Here is a 19,009-nt window from a genome sequence, read left to right as displayed (position 1 = left end):
GGCCTGAAGTCTGAAGAGGTCATTAGTCAGCAGATGGTATCATACATCTTAAGAGGAAAGGCTCTGGAGTCACTGGGGGCTGTGTTTGAAGCCTGGCTTGGGACCCTTAATGCGTTACCAATGAGTGTTAATGCTCTCTGCTCCTTCCACGACTAGGAAAAGCCATGCCCTTGATGAGCACAACAAATAGAGTGTGGAAGTGAAGTCACATGGAAAGACTCAACAGTCCCACATTTCTACAGCTACTATCCACATTAGCCACACTCTGTCAACTTGTCAGCCACCATCAAATTACTAGTAGAACTGAGAGTGGTGGTGATCTAGTATCTTCCTACTTTCTTTCAGCACTTGCCATAATCTTATCTAAGTCCTTAGAGCCTATCAGACCGCATTGCTGAACACCATGCTACAGAAAACTTCTCAAATCTCCTTTGCCAACGTGTTTATATCATGTTTATTTTGCTCACCTACATAGTGAGGGACTGCATTGGGTGTTGTGTGGAACAGAAAGCGATTCACACACAAGGAAGGTGCTTATTTCAGCAGCACATGTACTAAAACTGGAAGCTGCAGAGAAGATTAGGATGGCCCTGTGCAAGGATGACACCCAGGTTTGTGAAGCACTCCATTTAAAAGGGAAAAAATTAAAGACACAAGAGAGGACCTTGCAATCTCCCATGTGCATACAGAGATCTAGGCACTATAATAAAGGCTATAGCAGGGACTCAATTTGCTGGGAGAAGAAAAGACAAGAGAAGAAGGCCATTAGTAATCTGTTGAGAGATGGTTTATTTCAATGGTTATAAGTGTGGATGCTGGAGCCATCCTGTCTGGATTCAAAGCGTGGTTCTGTGACTTAATGACCATTTGACCTTGGCCAAGTCTCTCAGCCACTTTGTGTCTCAGATTTCTCATCTGTAAAATGGGGATAATAATAATGATTCCTGCTTCATAGGGCTTTTAAGAGGATCATGTGAATGAATACATATAAAGCTGGTGCTATGTCATATTCATTTCTTTTGAAAACTGAATTGGCAGTGCTCATTGGTGATGGTAGTTTAAAGTATGTGTCATGGAGAGCATGCCACGTGACAGATGCTAGCTTGGGCACTTTTATGTTCATAATCGTATTTAATCGAATCTTCTCAGCAAATAGATATTATCACCCAGATTTTAAAAGCTATTGATCATGAGAGTTGGATACGCTGTCTGACACTTCATAGGTGGAGAGTGGCCAAGTGGAGATTCAAGAGCATGACTGTCCAGCACCCAAGTTCATGCTCCTTCTGTCCCTCCACACTACCTTTGACCATTTCTCTGTATTTACATATAAAAAGAATTTCCTTGCACTGAGTATATGTAGATCGGGCTTGGTTATCAAGCTGTTCTCCAGTCATAACTATCCCCTTGAAGGAGGCTGCTGCCTGTTTTAAAGGTGGAATGACAGTAATGAAGCATGTGGAGCAGCAGATGCCCTGCCAGAAAATAATTAGCAAAATTCCTAATTTAGGGTGCCCCTCACACTGCTGCAGTGCAGGAAAACAGTGAACGGATTGATGTTAGATTTCTTTTTATCTTGGTAAGAAGGATCAGACCGGCTCCTTTACAGTGTGTGGCTGAGCTGGGTCTCTACTGTGAATCGAAGAGAATAGAAAACCAAACACAGGTCCATTACTTGAGGTCATTCATTACCTTCTTTAACAATGACACATGTTTGCTAAGTGCTAATTGTGTGATATTCATTGTGCTGTTTTGCATAAAATGTCTTCCTTAAGTTTCATGTGACCCAATGGTACAAGCATGCTGTCATTCCCATTTTATAAGTGCCCAAATCTAGACACGGAGCAGTAAAGTAATTTGCCCAACCTTTCCTGGTATCCATGAAATGTCTCAGTGGTATTAGGATACAAATATAGGCAATCTACTTCTGATCTATAATCACTGTGTTACAGTTTCGTACCCTTCTCACTCTTAATCAAAGCAAAAAACATGACTTGAAACAAATTGCTACACTTGACAACAGAAATATAAGCCAAATCTGAATTATTACACTGCTAGTAATTCTTATTTGACTACTAATTGGGTGTTTTAGCCGGGATGGGTGTACCTTTTGCCTTCCTTTAGTTGGATAATTGCAAGCAAAGATTTTAGATATTATCACTCTTGTACAAAGAGAGCTAGAAGTCAGCAATTATACAAATCCCCTTAATCCCGTATGTATTTTACCTGCACTGTAAATCTCTTCATTTTAAATCTGCCACTTGTTCTATAAAAAGTGTACAGACTAAGAAACCACAAAAAAGTTAAATAAAAATTTTTGCCTAATGATATATTGATTATGCATACATATCCTTACTTTTACATATTCTATGTTGCCATTAAAAGACCCATTAAAAGCTGAGTTCAAATAATTATTCACTGCTCACATTACTATTATAATAAAGTGCCTATTATGAAAATTATTTCCATCTTTAAGAATTACTTTTCTAAGTGAAGTAATTAGAACTGATATTTTATTTTCTACTTCAGTTCCAAAAATTGATTTTATATGCTAATCAGAGTGTGAAAATTGGGACATAAATTTTATAAACAAAATGAATGTCTAGTCAAGCTTCCTATTTTACACTTTATACAGCATTTGTTGTTTTTCAAGGCATTTGCTCTTGAGAACACACTGCTGATCATTATATCTGTCAGAACTAGGTAGAAGAAATTTTCCATTTTACAGAGTCTCAAGTATCTGAAATTCCAAGAATTTCCAATCAGTCCAGAGGGTTGGAAAATCACACCTTCTGTCAACTAAAATAGTCAGCATTTCTTAGAGTCCCAAGAGAAAAGCAGAGCAAAGACAGGTACCATTTACCAACTCTCTTGAGTGTTCCTGGTATTAAACTCCTGACATATATATGTTTTGTCTATTCCTTATAGTTATCTGGCTAGGTAGTTACTGTTATTATTATTCTTACAAATAAGGAAGCAGACTCAGACTAGGAATTCAATTTGTAAACTATCACACACCAAGTAAGCAGCTGAGTTGGGAATCAATCCCAGTCTGCAGGTTCCCAAGGCCATATTTTTCCTTTCCTTTAACCAGGCCAAGTGCAAACAGCTGAAGTGAATACATTTCAGCACAAGGATTGAGCTTCATGATGATTTCGTCCTTTGGCACAAATGTCTTGGTAAGGTTTCAAAAGAAAGTTAATGCCCTCACCTGGTTTTTATGTGATGATGAATTGTAGAGGAAAATGCAGGAAACCGCAGGTTGAAGATGTGTTTAGAAGCAAAACCACAAATACTATTTTCCTATATATTGCTGGAATTATGAGGTGAAATTAAAGGACAAACCAAATTTGGTAAAACAAGATGGTAGTCTCAATTCCAGCTAAACTAATAAGAAAATGGGAAATTTTAAATACCTTCCCTATCTGGGGCTGAAACATCTCATTTGTAAAATGAAGGGTTATGCTCTTTACGTAAGAGTTTCTCTTTTTGCTACAGGGGTAGCTGATAGGGTTGATTTCATCTCTAAAAGTGACAGGAAGCAGGCCTCTGTTTGGCAGAGGTACATCCCTACTGGGTCTCACTGCTATAGGAACAGAAGGGACACTCATTAAATACTGTCACCCTGTTTTGTCCCCATGATCCTAGGTGTCTATTAGAGAGACATAAGTGACATTTTTATAATAAATACTAAACAATGAACATTTAGGGGCTTGGCCAAAGATTGACAAACTTCCTGTAGCCCTAGCTAGAACTCAGGCCGCTTTTCAATTTGCTTTCTGATCCCCACTCTTCCTCATTTTATCATCATAAAGGACACAACTTAAAAATATGCCAATAGGACAGACAATTTTAATTTTTCACATAGTATATGGACCCACACTCAGCATACCTGGCTTTAAATCCAGCTGCTGCTGTTGTGTAGCTGAACTTCTTGAACTTCCTCTAAACTTTTCTGGCCTTGGAGTCCTCATTGGCTTCAGATTTCTCGTCCTTTATGCTCCAAATTCAGGAAAACTTGAGATGCGGGCTTATAGAACTACCTACCAATCTGGTATTCTGCATTAATGCTCTGCTAAATGTCTGTGCTATAGGGATGAGTTCTCATCAGACTAATGTAGAAATAATTTCCCTCATTATGATGGGGCTAAATTCATACGTTACCCCCAGTACTTTAGAATGGGGTTATATTTGGGGATAGGATCTTTAAAGAGGCAATTATGTTCAAATAGGGTGGTTAGGGTGGGCCCTAATCCGATGTGACTTGTATCCTTGTAGAAGAAAAGATTAAGACATTACCAGAGAGAGACACGTGGATGCACAGAAAGATGACCATGTGAACACACAGCAAGAAGGTGGCCATCTGTAGCCAAGGGGAGAGGTTGCAGAAGCCCAACCTGCCTACATGTTGATCTCAAACTTCTAGCTTTCAGAATTGTAAGAAAGTGAATTTCTGTTCTTTAAGCCACTCACTGTGGCACTTTGTTATTGGCAGCCCTAGCAAATAAATACACTCATTATACCAATAATCAGCCTCCTTGGATAGAACAGACCATTCTTACGACAAATTTCATGCTGTAGCAGGGAATGCATATGTTTAAACAATTTCGTCCCTAAAGTTAATAAACACTATGTAATATGGGCTACACTCAGATGTCTAAACATTTTATTCCTTCAAGTACAAACGTTTGAATCAAATATTCAAAAAGTCTAGATTTTAATAGTAGCAGGTAATAGATTCCTGGAATATTTGAAGAGCATGATTGAAGGATAAGCTGAATTATATGGGTTTATTGCATTTTTTGTTTGCTGCATTCAAATATTTGAATTTAATAATTTGGTTATGAAAAAATATAGCAATTTCCCATGACTGACATTTGGTTTTTAATGTTGTGAAGCAGTGGAGTGAAATTCTCTATATAGAGTAACAGCAACATGCTATTCTCTAAGGCTGCCAGCAAATGTTCAAAGATGTAAGGTTCCTATAAAAACATACCAGTTCTAAATGTACACGAATGATTCTGTCATCGCATTCTAACTTCTTAGTAACAGAATATAGTAAGTAAGCATTCAGAGCCTAAGGTCTTTACTCACATACTAGGATAGGAACCTGAATCATCATGCACCCCCATCTTACAGTGCAGCCTTCGTTCTGAAAGATTAAATCCTATTGCAACATCATTAATCAATTCTTTTCATTCTTATAGCATTCCAGCAAAAATAATACAATGAGTATCAGGGTTTTTTTTTTTTTTTTTTTTTTTTTTGGTACGTAAGAAGACAGGAATAGTCTTCTTATTCCTGTATTAATACTTCTTATTCCTGATTTGCTAAAGCAGGAGGCCTGTTATATGGTGTCATCAAGACTAAAACGCAAGTATTTTCTGTTTTAGTCTGAAAAGATTTACTTTCTCTTTCCAAGAGAATGTGCTATGACATACATGCTTTCTTTAAAATATAAGGCCATGGCCAGGCGTGGTGGCTGACACCTGTAATCTCAGCACTTTGGGAGGTCAAGGCAGGCAGATCACTTGAGGTCAGGAGTTCGAGACCAGCCTGAGCAACATGGTGAAACCCTGTCTCTACAAAAAAAATACAGAAATTAGCTGGGCGTGGTGGTGGGTGCCTGTAATCCCAGGTACTCAGGTGGTTGAGGCAGGAGAATTGCTCGAACCTAAGAGGCAGAGACTGCAATGAGCCAAGATCTTGCCACTGCACTCCAGCCTGGGTGACAGACTGAGACTCTGTTTCAAAAATAAATAAATAAATAAATAAATATAATAAAACACGAGGCCACTTTCCCATTTCTGTCATCCTGCCATATGATCGGTTATGTGCAGGGAAAAATCAAAGTAATTTCAACAGAATCAATGTAATTTAAATTCTTGAGAATTTAACTATCAATTTTCCTTGTTTCTCTCTCTATTCTTATGTTTCTCAGCAATGGAGAGAAACCACAAGTTGTGTACATTTTAAACGATGAATGTGTCAGGAGAAAGAATATCCTAGAAATAATGAGAAGTTTATGGAACTTTTCTCTTTTGATCTTTAAAAAGAACACAAGGCTAAATCACTGAGAAAAAAAATTCCATGAAGCAGGCCTCTGGGCTATGAATCCATGGCCCTGGGCTATTTTTAATAAAGCATATAAACTCTAGGTTGCTTTGGTCTTTGAAGGTCTTTCAAGGATGAAATAATTCCATGACTTTTGACATTTCAGAATCTTTATGGGTATGAAAGGGACCTAATTGAACAAGTGGGCTAAGTTGCCAGGAACAGAGGTGGGGTAGCCATATTTTAACCAAGCATTGTAATATGCTCAATGGCAGCCATTAATTTATTTCTGCCAAGACAGATGGCCTTCTCCTTGATACCAATGGAGAAAAAATAATTAAGGCAACCTTCAGCCAGAATGGAAAAGATAGGCTGTCTTTTGACAAGGTGATTCTTCAGTTTGCAATTAACAACTGATAAAGTGCTATGCATGTTAACTTTGGGGAAGAATAGCTAGTTATTTGAAATACTAATCTCACTTTCTTTCCTTTCACTGGTATTTGCCCTTTCTGTCCCATCCTGTAAGTAGGCCATACATTTTATAGAAAACAATTTAAAAGAACATCAGTAAATAACAGCTATAATTCTGGAAACCTTTGTGTTGTCCCCGGTTTTAAATACATGGTTTCAGAAGCAAATCCACTGGGCGTTGCTAACAGTCACATGGTTATTTTAGCTTCTGGGTGTTAGAAAGCAAACCTCCGCTCCTATGTCCTGCACAAGTCCTCTTGAATGGAATTCTCAAAATATATGATCCTTGGCCAGCAAATTATTATGTTTTAAAATTATACCAACTGCCATACATATGAGGGATGGCTTTTCATAGGCAAAAGGGAATAATTTAAGAATTACATCAGAACAAAGCAGTCACAAGTTATTCACAACTACCTTGAGTTAATTAGCAATTTTTTTTTGTAGCTTGGAGGTAACTGACTTTTTGTTTAAGTTGAAGATAATAAATTCTAGCTCTCACTTTACTAATGAAAAGTAGCTCTTGGTCTCCTCATCTTGAAGAATGTTCCAAGAATTAATTTCTCCTCAAAGGTCCTTTCCTCTGACCAAACTAAGTTTTACCAAAAGAATACATGATATCTCAAACACTGGAAGACTTAGCTTTCTTTTCTCCCTCCTCTCTTTCCATTCCACAAATGTTTATTAAGAATTCATTTTGCATTAAGTTGGATCCTCTGTAATTGCCATAATATTCTATTTTGCCTGACAACAATGGCTCAGGATACCCCTCAACAACACATAAAGAGGAGACAGTAAGATACATGACATGTCTGCAAAGATCTTCTAAACAAGTTGACAAGCCAAAAATGAGATAATTAATGACCTATAATAAAAATCCTTGATGAACCTAACTTGAGTGGCATTAAATAATAAAGGTAATAAGAGTTTGGAGATGGCCAAACTCCCTACTATAAGAGTAAACGGGGATTTCTTTTTGAATGAAGAAATGAATATGCATCTTAAAAGTATATTTGTAAAAACAAGACATTCTATCCCTGAAGCATTCTGTTTCTCATGCTTATTGCACCTGTGTCTTCTTCCTTATCTCAGCAGCCAGCTCACATCCTCAGAAGTGATATTGTTTCCACACTTCTCATGCAACATCGCAAAAATGGTTTCACTTAGGTATTATTCTAGTCACTTGCTTCATACAAACCACTCTAGCTGTTCATACATCTTTCTAATCAGATTATAATATTTACCAATGACTTTCTTATCAACCATTGTCAATTACATTAATTCCATTTACCTATGAATGGAATCACTAAGACCACTAGATCAAATAAATTCCTTGTTATCTCCTACAACCACATTCTAGTCTTTTACTCATGGAAAAAACACTTACTAGAGTATATATACAGCTATAAAGATGTCAGAATATAGCAACATAAAAAATGACCAACTGGGTCAGACCCAGCACCCATCTCTGACTTGTCACTCTGGAAGTGAGCAGATTTTTTTTTTTTTTTGTACTCACACACCTGAAGTACATGACTAATTCCTCTCACTAACAAGAACTCCTTCATGCAATGCTTCTAAGGAGGATAAGGTAGAATGGACTCTCTTAGAGGAATATAGTGATGCTCCATTGGGAAGAGAAATATGTAATTCAAAGAAGACCTTCAGGTAATTTTGATATTTTATTCACTCCATCCTCAGATCCACACCACTAAAAATTATTACTCTATTGTACATATTTCTTCTTGATATCAAGCTCAGTAAATACCAAACTAACTTATCTATTATCACTCTGTTATCTAAGACTGTATCTAAATAATTTAAGGTTATCCATATTTCACAATACTGGTTTTCAAATGTCCTCCCAAATTTGCCAACTGTTAAATAAAGCAGCACAGCACCCACCACACTTAACCACACTAGATTATCCATCTCTTTACCCATATCTCTCCACTCACACTGTAAACTCCTGTCTTTCCTGTCTTTACATTTCCAGCACCCGGGACAGAGCCTGGACTTTAAAGTTACATCAAACCACATTAAATTGCCATTTTTGCCACTTAACTGTGGTCTCGTGGCAATTTCATAAGGTTTGACATAATAATTGTAATCCATGACTAATGAATAGAAGAATTTTAAAAAAGGGTCTAAACATTCTTTAGGGCTTCAGAGAAAGGAAATGGGGGAGGGAAGGAAATGAAGATTTACTGAGATTTTGATGCAGTAGGTCTGCAGTGGGACCAAGGAAGCAACATTTTAACTAGTATCACAGATGATCTTATACAGATGACTCACGGACCATGTTGTGACAAACGATGCCTTTAGGGACACAAAGGGAGTGCGATCAGCTTCTGGTCAGTTAGAAGGCAGCGGGAGACAAGGCTGCTCCCAACTCCTCCTTTTCATGCAAATCATCTTCATCCCACCCAGGGTAGGCTGCGTGAGCCAGAGTCAGAGAGCCCTGGGCAGTGTGCATGGCTGTCCTCATCAGGTCTTATACTAGTTTGCTTTTTTCCAGTGGTATTTTGTTCTTCAGAAAGTCCGTAGCAGCTTTGTGCCTACCACTCAACACTGTATTTGCAAGATGGAATCATTCAGCTCTTGCATTCCCAAGTATTCCTCTTTTAGGAAAAGGGTTCTCTAATGTGCTCAGAGACAAAAGCACCCAGAGGTCACCGTGTCCTTTGTTCAAGTGGCCACAATGTCTGAAAACACAAGGGACTTCTTGACAGATTTCACAGTGCTATGATTAATTAGTGCCCATACTTGACAGGCTAGGGGGTCACCAGAATGGTCCCTGCAGCATGGTGTGCCGTCTCTCCATGTCAGAGCAGTGAGGGACAAGTGGATGATGATTTCCACAACTAGATGGGAGGAAGTGTAGAGTGGGTTGCAGGCCTGTCAGATCTCAACTTGCTTGATCCCACCTTCTAAGGTATTTTAAAGGTGAAGACTTATTCACTGAAAAACAGAGACACGAATCCTCCAAGGCAATGTGTCACGGATTGCATGGTGCAGTGATGGACATGCTGTGTTAATGACGCATTTGTTACAATTGGCACAGTTGCATCCTGCTAGGCAGTGCTCATAGGGGACAGCACATTAAACTTACCATGTTGTGTCACTGAACATATCATGCAATGTGATGTAGTATCAGCACACTATTCATTGCCTATGTTTCTCAGGGTTTCCAGATTAGTAACTATCTTGAAGAATATAAAAAAATCCATAGGTTAAATATATACATATACATGAAAGTAAGAAACACTGCAGTAGCAAGAAACGACAAATACATTATGCCTACAAAAAGAAACACATGTATCTGCACATGTTTAAAAAAAAAGAAGAAAACCTGTGCTCGGAGCAGAGGATTATTACAGAGGCCAATAATATAAGGAAAACGTAAAAGGGCAAAAATAAAAAATATTCTACTCTTTGAAAAATTTTATTTTTTATGTCTAAAAATTGAGATAGGACTATCAAAATCTGAATTTCATCCATCCATCCATCCAACCATCCATCCATTTACCCACCCAATAAATATTGATTAAATGCAAACTATGTCCAGATACTGTCATAGACAGGATGTAATCACATGTAAAGGATGTCCTAAGTTCCCTGTACTCACAGAGCTTAAATTCTACTGTGGGAGTAAGACCCAAACACACAAGTTTAAATCTGAATTGATGTAGCCATAAGCAGTGGTGTAAATGTTGAACAAGCTTGAGTGGGAAGGATGTGATTTGCAGCTTTTGCCATAGTGTAAGCACACCCACCCTGCACAGTTTCATCCTAATAATGTGATGTCACTGCAGGAAGAGTTGGAAAGAGATGTGTAGAGTTAACTCTCTGGAGCAGTATAAGCCAGCCCCAGCTCACTCTTGGATGTGATGTGAAGAACCAAAATTGGGTAAGGGGCCAGAGACTGCAGGGAACAGTGGATCTTTTAGGTAGGTGTCAGTCATTCTTTGATTAGTGACATTTAAGCAGAGACCTAAATAAAGAAAAAAGAAGTAATAAAAACATGGCTGATCTCAGTGGCACATGACTGTAATTCCAGCACTTTGGGAGGTAGAGGTGGGTGGATTGCTTGAGGTCAGGAGTTTGAGATCAGCCTGACCAACATGGTAAAACCCTGTCTCTACTAAAAATACAAAAATTGGCCAGGCAGTAGTGGCACATGCCTGTAATCCCAGCTACTCAGGAGGCTAAGGAAGGAATATCACTTGAACCTGGGAGGCAGAGGTTGTAGTGAACCAAGATCGTGCCACTGCACTCCAGGCTGGGCAACAAAGTGAAACTTTGTCTCTAAAAAAAAAAAAAAAGAGTAATAAAAGCGTGAGGCAGGGAGTTGAGGACAGTGGGAGAGAAGAGTGAGCACAGAGGCACCACGGAGCACAAAGGAAGCACTGCGTTGCACTGCAGCAAAGGTACTCCCTGCAAAAGTAAAAGCAGGATGACCAATTAGGACTGGTTTGCACCCATCCAGGCAAGAAGTGCAAGTGGCTTGGGGCAGAGTGGTAGAAATAGAAGAGATGTGAAATGCTTAGACTTGGGATACATTTATGAGGTAGATTTGCTCGAAATCACTGATGGATTGGATGTGAAGAGGGTAACTGAGGAGTCAAAGGCAATCTTAAGAAAGACTCTTAGTTAACTTCTGCTGATAATATATATCACCATTAGATGCAATGCGGAAGACCAAGACAAAAGTATGTGTAGAGGAAAAATCAAAAGCTCTGTTTGTGTTATTTTAGGTTAGAATTATTGACAGACATGTGGAGATGTCAAGCAGGTAACAGGATATACAAAAGTCTAAAGGTCAGGGGAAGTTAGGGATAAAGATATGAATTTGGAAGTCATCCAACTATCGATGATTTTAGTGACTGTGCCACTGGTGTGTCATTTGAGAACCAATACCTTAGAGAATAATGACAGAGATTCAGCCTTTAAGGATCCCTTGGGGAGGAGGCAACCTTTTATAGAAAGATGTGTGAATCAAAGCTCCAAAACATCTCCTGTTAAGCTCTCTCTGTTTCTGAAACTACAGCCTCTAAAACACACTTCATTTTCATCATAGTCCTGTTACAGTCCATATTAATACTTACTAACAAATTAACAGAGATTTCCCACCTGTCAACTTGACGACAGAACTGGGTGTTCGATGTTCAGAATATGGAGCAATGGTTCTCAACCCTGACTACACATTATAATCACCAAGTAGAGTTGAAAAATGGCTGATACCTGAGGCCCATCCCAGTGATGCTAGTTTAATTGTTATGCAGTGGTGAAAAGTATGGATTTCTTTCAAGGTGTAAAACTGGACAAGGGACAGCAAAGGTGGTGATGGAACCAAAGAGCCGAAGGTCTCAACAATGTTGAGGATACTTGCGAAATCATCTAGTAAGAGAGGAGGTGCGATATGCATGTGGGGTGGTTTCACTGTGACTCTGAAGGTGGTTCAAGATGTAATAAGGGAGTGGAGACAGAGTAGAGCAGATCACTGGGGATGAAGGAAGTGCAGTCACGGAAGCCCAGGGTGCTGGGAAATTCCTAGGTTTCCGGTGTGAGGAATAATGGCAGAAGCAGAGATGGAAGATGCCTGAGCCAAAGACCCAGGAGTCAAGGTCTTCGATGACTGAGGAGACAAGGAGAACAATTGTTTGAGGACATCAGGAAGCAGCAGCAGGAGGTGTTTATTCAGGACTGAGTCTGAAAGTTTCATATCCAATCATTGAGAGACTTCTGGTAGGTTTCCCTATAAATTAGATTCTAAATATGACAATTTCTCATCATCTCCACCACTCCACTCCACTCTAAGCAATGTTTACCTCTTACCTATCCGTGGAGAAAGGATAAAATGGTCCAAATATGGTAGTGGAAGGCAAGGACAACACCAACCTCAAATCCAAGCTGTGTATTTGCAGGAATACACAGAAGTGGGCAAGAACACATCCATCTGAAAGGGCGGCAAGGATGCCAAATCTTCAGAATGTAGTCTGTATAAAGGGAAGGCTATTAGGTGGTGTATTTCAAGAAGAGGAGAGATTGATGATGACAGACTGAATTTGAACGGATTTTCAGAGGATGAGATGGGATGAGAAATTGAGCCACATACGAGTTTGCTGAGATGTGTGAGATTAAGAGATTTGGGTATTAATGGATTTCCAGCACTGCTTAAATTTCTGGTGTTAGCTAAGGCAAAACATGTTACAAAAGATGTGGTTAGTCTCATAGCCTCTTAGAGAACAATCCTAGGGTGATGGTCTGAAATATTCTAATTAGCCATATGGCAGCTTCCAGGGCTGCGGGCCTCTTATAGAGCATGTGTTCACAAAGTGGCCCACACAAGGAGCACTGGGTGATATGGTCATTGGACTGGGCTACTGTCTCACAAAACACACGAATGAGAACTTGTGAATGAATGTGTGCCACCACGCTCCATCCACTGATAGCGATGCGACAGGAGGGCCACTTTCCAGGAGAGTGGGAATCACCCTGGTATGCATCAGTGAGTAACAAATCCAGTTAATGACACTCTCCTACAGCTTGCTCACCAGAAGACTTGAGTCATTTTAACAAATAGCAGACTGAGTGGATTTCTGTGAGTTCTGACAAGTACAAACTCTTTTCTTAGGCTCGTTGAGGACTGTGTGTTGTAGTTAGTTGCCTCATCACTGTAGTGAGCCCTGCCCTGAAAACGACCAGGCTCATTGAACCAAAGGTTGATTGCCACATGTGAAATAAAAACAATTTTACTCCTTGGTTTGTGAAATTATATATGTTAAAAGTTTTATAAAACTATATATAGAGAGATAAGGCTGGAAAGAAATACTCCTAAATGTAGTCATGTTATGGATAATATATTTTTTCTCTTTATTCTTTTTGGTGCTTTTCTCAGCTTGCTACTATAAGGTCATAAAACTTTCAACATTGTGTGGGGGGAGTTAATTATAAGGTATAAATGTTCTACAATGACATTCAAAAGGAAATCTGGGTGGTACCAAGTCATCCACGTTGTTTGGCTGCTGTTCTCTCCTTCCCCATCCCCTTTTAATTCTGGCCTCCCCTCTGATGTGTATGTGTACTGGGCCCCTCTGGGAGAATTTACCAGTTCTTAGCAAGTGCCCTCCCCTGAGAATTGCTTTCTTTCCCACCAGGCTGGGCCCACAGCATGCACGTGTCATGGCACAGCTCTGCCTTCTGACCAAATCAGCTAAACCAGAAGACAGATTCCTTCTTTGGGGAATTTTAATTTATCACAGAAATTATAAATGGGTTTAACATATTTGCTTGAACCAAAGTGACAAACCTTGAGCTCTGTGGCAGCTACCTTCTCCGATGGGGCAGGAGACACAGAAAACTGTTTGCAGAAGGGGCAGGATGAAATTAAGCAGGCAGAGGGAAAAGGGATGTGGTACAGGGACAGCAGTCCACCTATGAGCGTCCCTGTTTTCAGACTTCTCAGCGATGTGCGATGACCCCAGCATGCTTACACCACTTGCTGAGTGTCTGCCACTCAAGATAGCTCCCTTCACTTTAAACCAGAAAGTTCCTGTCTCTCATCCCTTCTCTCCCTGCTTCCATTACTAAATTAAAAATTTAAAAATTCAGTAACAAAGCAAAAATTCATTCAACTTTCAAACAAGTGACTTTCAGAATATAGCTACTTAATAAGCAGGGAGCTATTCAATACGTCTGTGTGTGGAGTTTTATTTTGGGAGTAGTGTTTAGAAATCATTCCAATGTCATACATCTCTATGCATTTGTTTTATTCATGTATCTAGTGTGACAAAAACACAAAAGCTGCATTTTAGTTTTTGGGTGCAGGTAGCTTTCGGAAACTATGAAGAACAAAGTTACAGCACTACTACAGCCAACATTACCACATTTTCACATCCCCAAAGGCCCTGCTACCAACACTGTGGCTGCCATTAGCACACACACCATACTGCAATTTATATGCTATTGATCATGAGAAATGCAGGCTCTAAAACTGGCTCAAAGCAAAAAATAAAAATAAAAAAAAAATCTTCTTCTCCTGACTCCCCGCTTCCCCATGCTATAAAATACAACGCAGACAACATTTTCCTGCTGATGGTTAATAAGTGAAGGACAATTCAATATCCAGTAAAGGTGATTTATCTTATCAAGACTGCGACCTGCTGCCCAGTTGGGAAGGATTTACAAGAAATAAGAAGACACATGACAAAGAAAAGCCGAAGTTTAGAAAATTCCCAAAGACATAAAATGAATAAGGAAAATAAGTAAATACCAAAATATTTCTTCTTAGAGGTCTTCCAATACTGGTGTCTTCTCTCTTATGCTGAGTAATGTAAAACATGTCCTTCCAAATATAACTCTCAAGCACTTTTTTTCCCAAAAGCAGTTTATTTTGTGCACACAACCCTCTCTACCTCGTACTCCTTAACAATGTAAAAACACAGTGTCAAATCTTTTCACTGTTTTCTCTCTAGCCATGAAAAGAGGATATTTTGGTCATTTGTAGGTGGTCAATTCAAGCCCTATATTCCCCCATTCTGTGGCCTTTGGGTTAGGGGAACTCTTGTCTTGTTTCCTTAGAAGATCCGACATAAGGTGAGTGAATCTGCTTTTCCCAGCCACTACTCTGGCTGCCCTAGGAAGAGGAGAGTTTCCAGGTAAAAGGATGAAAACTGCACATTAGAAAGGCTGCTGCAGTGGGCCTGACTTCTGCTCTGCACAGCAGCACATACCTGGTTCTTGCTCAGCCTCCCCTTCTCCCACCTGCCCGACTGCCCTGTGTTCCCGGATGAGCAGCAAGTGTACCCTCTTCCTTGAATTCCCCCAGCACTGTCTTCCTGGCTGGTATTTGATAAAGTGGAGAAAAGAACATTCTGCTTCCTAATGAGAATACACAGTTTCAAAACATCTTCTCCTTCCCTAGCACTGCAAGTTGCTGCTATTAGCTTGTCACGCTTGTTTTTTGTTTGTTCATTTATAATGGAAACTCGTTTTTTCCACTTTGAAACCATTAGGTTCACATGTTTGGCATTTTAGGGATCCTCTTGGCAGGACCTCTTGGAAAGCACAAAGAAATATGTCCAGAGTAGCCCAATGGCTTTATGGGTTAAATATCTCTTTAAACAGTTCACTTTCTTTCAATGCCTCCATTCTATTGTACTCTCAACTCTTGCCCCATCTATAGAACTACGTCCTCTCTGAATTCTGTGTTTCCAGCTGGCCTATCTCTTATCTACTCTCAGCACCCAGGATAAGCTTAATTATATATTTTAAATTTTAAAATAATTTTATACTCACAAAAAGTTATCAAATCATGACAGATTTCCCTGTGTCCTTCACATAGCTTTCCCAATGATAATATTGTACATAACCACATGCATAACATTCAGGAAACGGATACTGGTACGCTCCTATCGGCTAAACTCAGAGTGATGCTATAAAAATGCAAACCTGGCTGGGAGTGGTGGTTCATGCCTATGATTCCAGCGCTTTGGGAGCCGGAGGTGGGAGGATCACCTGAGCCCAACAGCTTAAGATCAGCCTGGGTCACATAATGAGATGCCATCTCCACAAAAAAGTTTATAAATTAGCTGGGTGTGGTGGCACATACCTGCAGTCCTAGTCACTCAGGAAGCTGAGGTGAGAGGATCACTTGAACCCAGGATTTTGAGGTTAAAGTAAGCTACAATGACACTATCATACTCCAGCCTGAGCAACAAAGCAAGACCCTGTCTCTAAAAAATAAATGAAAGATAGATAGATAGATATGTAAACCTGACCACTCCACCCCTCCCCTCCTATGCTAAAATGTATTATGGCTTTCCATCACTCTTAGAACAAGGACCAAAGTCCTTAACCTGGTCCGCAAATAGCCTGATCGGCACTTTGGTTTGGCCAAGACAGTTCTGTTTCCCACCTGTTGTGTCAATGAATTATCCCACTTCACATGTCAGCACCCTCGAAATTGTGGTAGTTTGGATAATAAATTATGGTCATCCCAAGATGAGCTCTGGATGGTCTGGTCCTGCCTACACGGACCTGTGGCTTTCGTTTTACACCTGTCCCCTTCTTGCTCTGAGCACCTGTGACACAGACTTCCTTTTAGGATGGGAGGAGGATGCACATTGTCTCTTCTTGCCACAAGACCTTTGTACATGTTGCTGCCTCTGCTTGGAGAGAATATTATTTCTTCCCCCTTCCCCCTTAAAACCCTTTCCCTCCTTCTCCTTCCCCCTTCACCTGGTCAGCTCCTACTTGTCTTAACTCAGAGAAATCACTCCTTCCACAGACTAGATCACATCTCTCTATTAAATGCCCTCACACACTCGGCCATATCTTTGAATTGCTTATCACAGTTGTAATTTGACATTTGTATCTGTACATGAAGAGTGAGCTAAAAGAAGGTAGTGGGCGTATTTGTATTTGTAGAACATCACAACCCCAGAGCCAGCATGGAGCTGGTGGACAATTATTTCATAGTTATCGACTGAATGGATGGCAGCTTAGTTGATGAGTTCATAAACAACATGGGCAAATTGGTTAATAGCTTCAGGAAAAAGGAAAAAAAAAACAACTCATAGTAACTTCTCTGCAGACTGGTACCCCTATGGCCCCTTTAATGATTTAAAAACCAGGCTTTGAAATGAGACAGGCCCAAGTGTGAAACTTGGTACGTGTAAACCGAGGAAATTTATACCAGTTATATAACTTCTTTGAGCCTTAATTTTTTTCATCTGTAAATAGTAGTGGTAGGAGTAATGGTAATAGTGTTAATAATAATAAAGTCATCTACTCTATAAAAGTCTTATGAGGGCTGAATGAGAAAATGTACAGTGCTTAACACACACATCATTAGGTAAGTGTTAGCTCTTATTACTATTTGACTAAAGGTGTTTCAAAGACATCATTTCCTCTGTGTCTAAGATGATTTCCTTGTTTCATAAACACAAGGAGGAGGTAATGCTCTTCACCTGGCGTGGTTTCCTCCTCACTGGTGCTCCCCATCCCAGGTCTTCCCCATCCTCCTGTGCTATTCCTCTTGTAGCAATCCAGGCCAAACCTGGGTGTCTGCCTGACCCTCTCCTCTCTCTCATGCTACAATTGCATCTCAGAAAAGCAGGTCTGCTTTCGTTTCAAAATATATTCAGTATCCCAACACTCCGCACCACCTCATGACCACCACCTCCAACTGTCAGTTTATTGCAACAGCTTCTAAATGGGCCTCCCTGCTCTGGCCTTCGTCCTTCAGGATATCCTCAACAGGGCAGTCAAAATGATGCTGTTAAAATTTAAGTCGCATCATGCCATTCCCCTCCTCAAGCCCCTCCAAGGTTTTCCATTCTCTATAGAAAAAATATAACTGGCCTCTGGAGGGGTGACAGGACCTGCAACCTGTCTCCTATCTTGGATCCCCTCTAGCCCATCACCTCTCTCCTTCAGGTATTTCCTCAAGGGAGACTCTCTTGCCATCACCCATTTAAAACCTAAAATACCACAACCTCCACACTCTGTATCCCCCTCCCTGTTTTATTTCTCCATAGCATTCATTGCCTTCTATACATTTTCATTATTTTCTTGACAACCTTTCTCCCTGTCTAGAATGGAAGCCCCAGGAGGTCAGAGATTTTTGTCTGTTCTATCCTCGCTATTCCTCTAGCATCTGATACTGTGCCTGACATGCATAAGGTGCTCAAGAAATGTATCTTGAATAAATACACAAAAGAATAAGTGAATGCACAAATACATGAAGTATCACTGCTCCCAGGGCAAGAGCTGTCCTACACATACAATTTGGGATAAGTTATAAGGCATAGACAAGAGATCTGAAGCCCTGTCAAGAGTGTGTTGGGTAGAGGCACAGGAAGAGAAGAAATAATTAGCTGAGATGGGCTAAACCTTAGCCTCCTGCAGGCTAAATCAGACTTGGCCCTGACTTTGGACTTGCTGAGTGGCTAAGTGTAGTGGACACATGGGGATGGATGCATGTACAAGAGATAGGGCTGAGCGTGTACAAGAGAGCATGTGTTCACATTCAGAGACTTCTCTGACCAGGTGGGCCTGCCAGACAGAGATTTATATGGACTGCTGAAACTCAGGGAGACATCTGCTGGAGAAGACTCCGGCCAGAAATCTCACTGGCCTGAGGGCCAAAATGAGGCAGTTTTAATACTAGCCAAGCTCATTTCCCATTGTCAATTTGAATGAAATTTCCAGAACATGTACTGAGAAACTGGCTCAGGATACATTGTCCAGATGTTGGCAAAATAAAAGCCAAAAAGGAATAAAGTCGGCTGCTTCTCTTGTGACTGCACAGCAATTTTGCCAGGAATACAAGGTTGTCTTGTTAAGAGCTGAAGCCCAAGCCAAGGTCTTGGGTGGACAGGACTTGAAAAAACCTTCGGGCTGTATTCAAACAATCTTGGACTTAGTAGTGGACATTAAATTCTCCATTAGAATACAGCTATTCACAAACTCAAGGGAA

General features: G+C 40.1%; 1 protein-coding gene and 1 non-coding gene across 6 annotated transcripts in view; one reads left to right on the top strand and one right to left on the bottom strand.

The window, feature by feature from the left end:
* The window catches only part of NCKAP5 (NCK associated protein 5), a 970,844-nt gene that overhangs the window by 657,861 nt on the left and 293,974 nt on the right, over nt 1–19,009 (bottom strand). The window lies entirely within an intron of this gene.
* On the top strand, nt 531–635 carry LOC135277080 (U6 spliceosomal RNA). Its single transcript, XR_010344686.1, has one exon. It is a non-coding gene; the product is annotated as a U6 spliceosomal RNA (small nuclear RNA).

Source organism: Aotus nancymaae, unplaced genomic scaffold, assembly GCF_030222135.1.
Source record: "Aotus nancymaae isolate 86718 unplaced genomic scaffold, 86718_ANA_hifiasm-v0.15.2.pri h1tg000029l, whole genome shotgun sequence".
Lineage (NCBI taxonomy): Eukaryota > Metazoa > Chordata > Mammalia > Primates > Aotidae > Aotus > Aotus nancymaae.
Note: the sequence above shows the minus strand (reverse complement) of the source record. Positions and strands in the feature narration are given on the sequence as shown.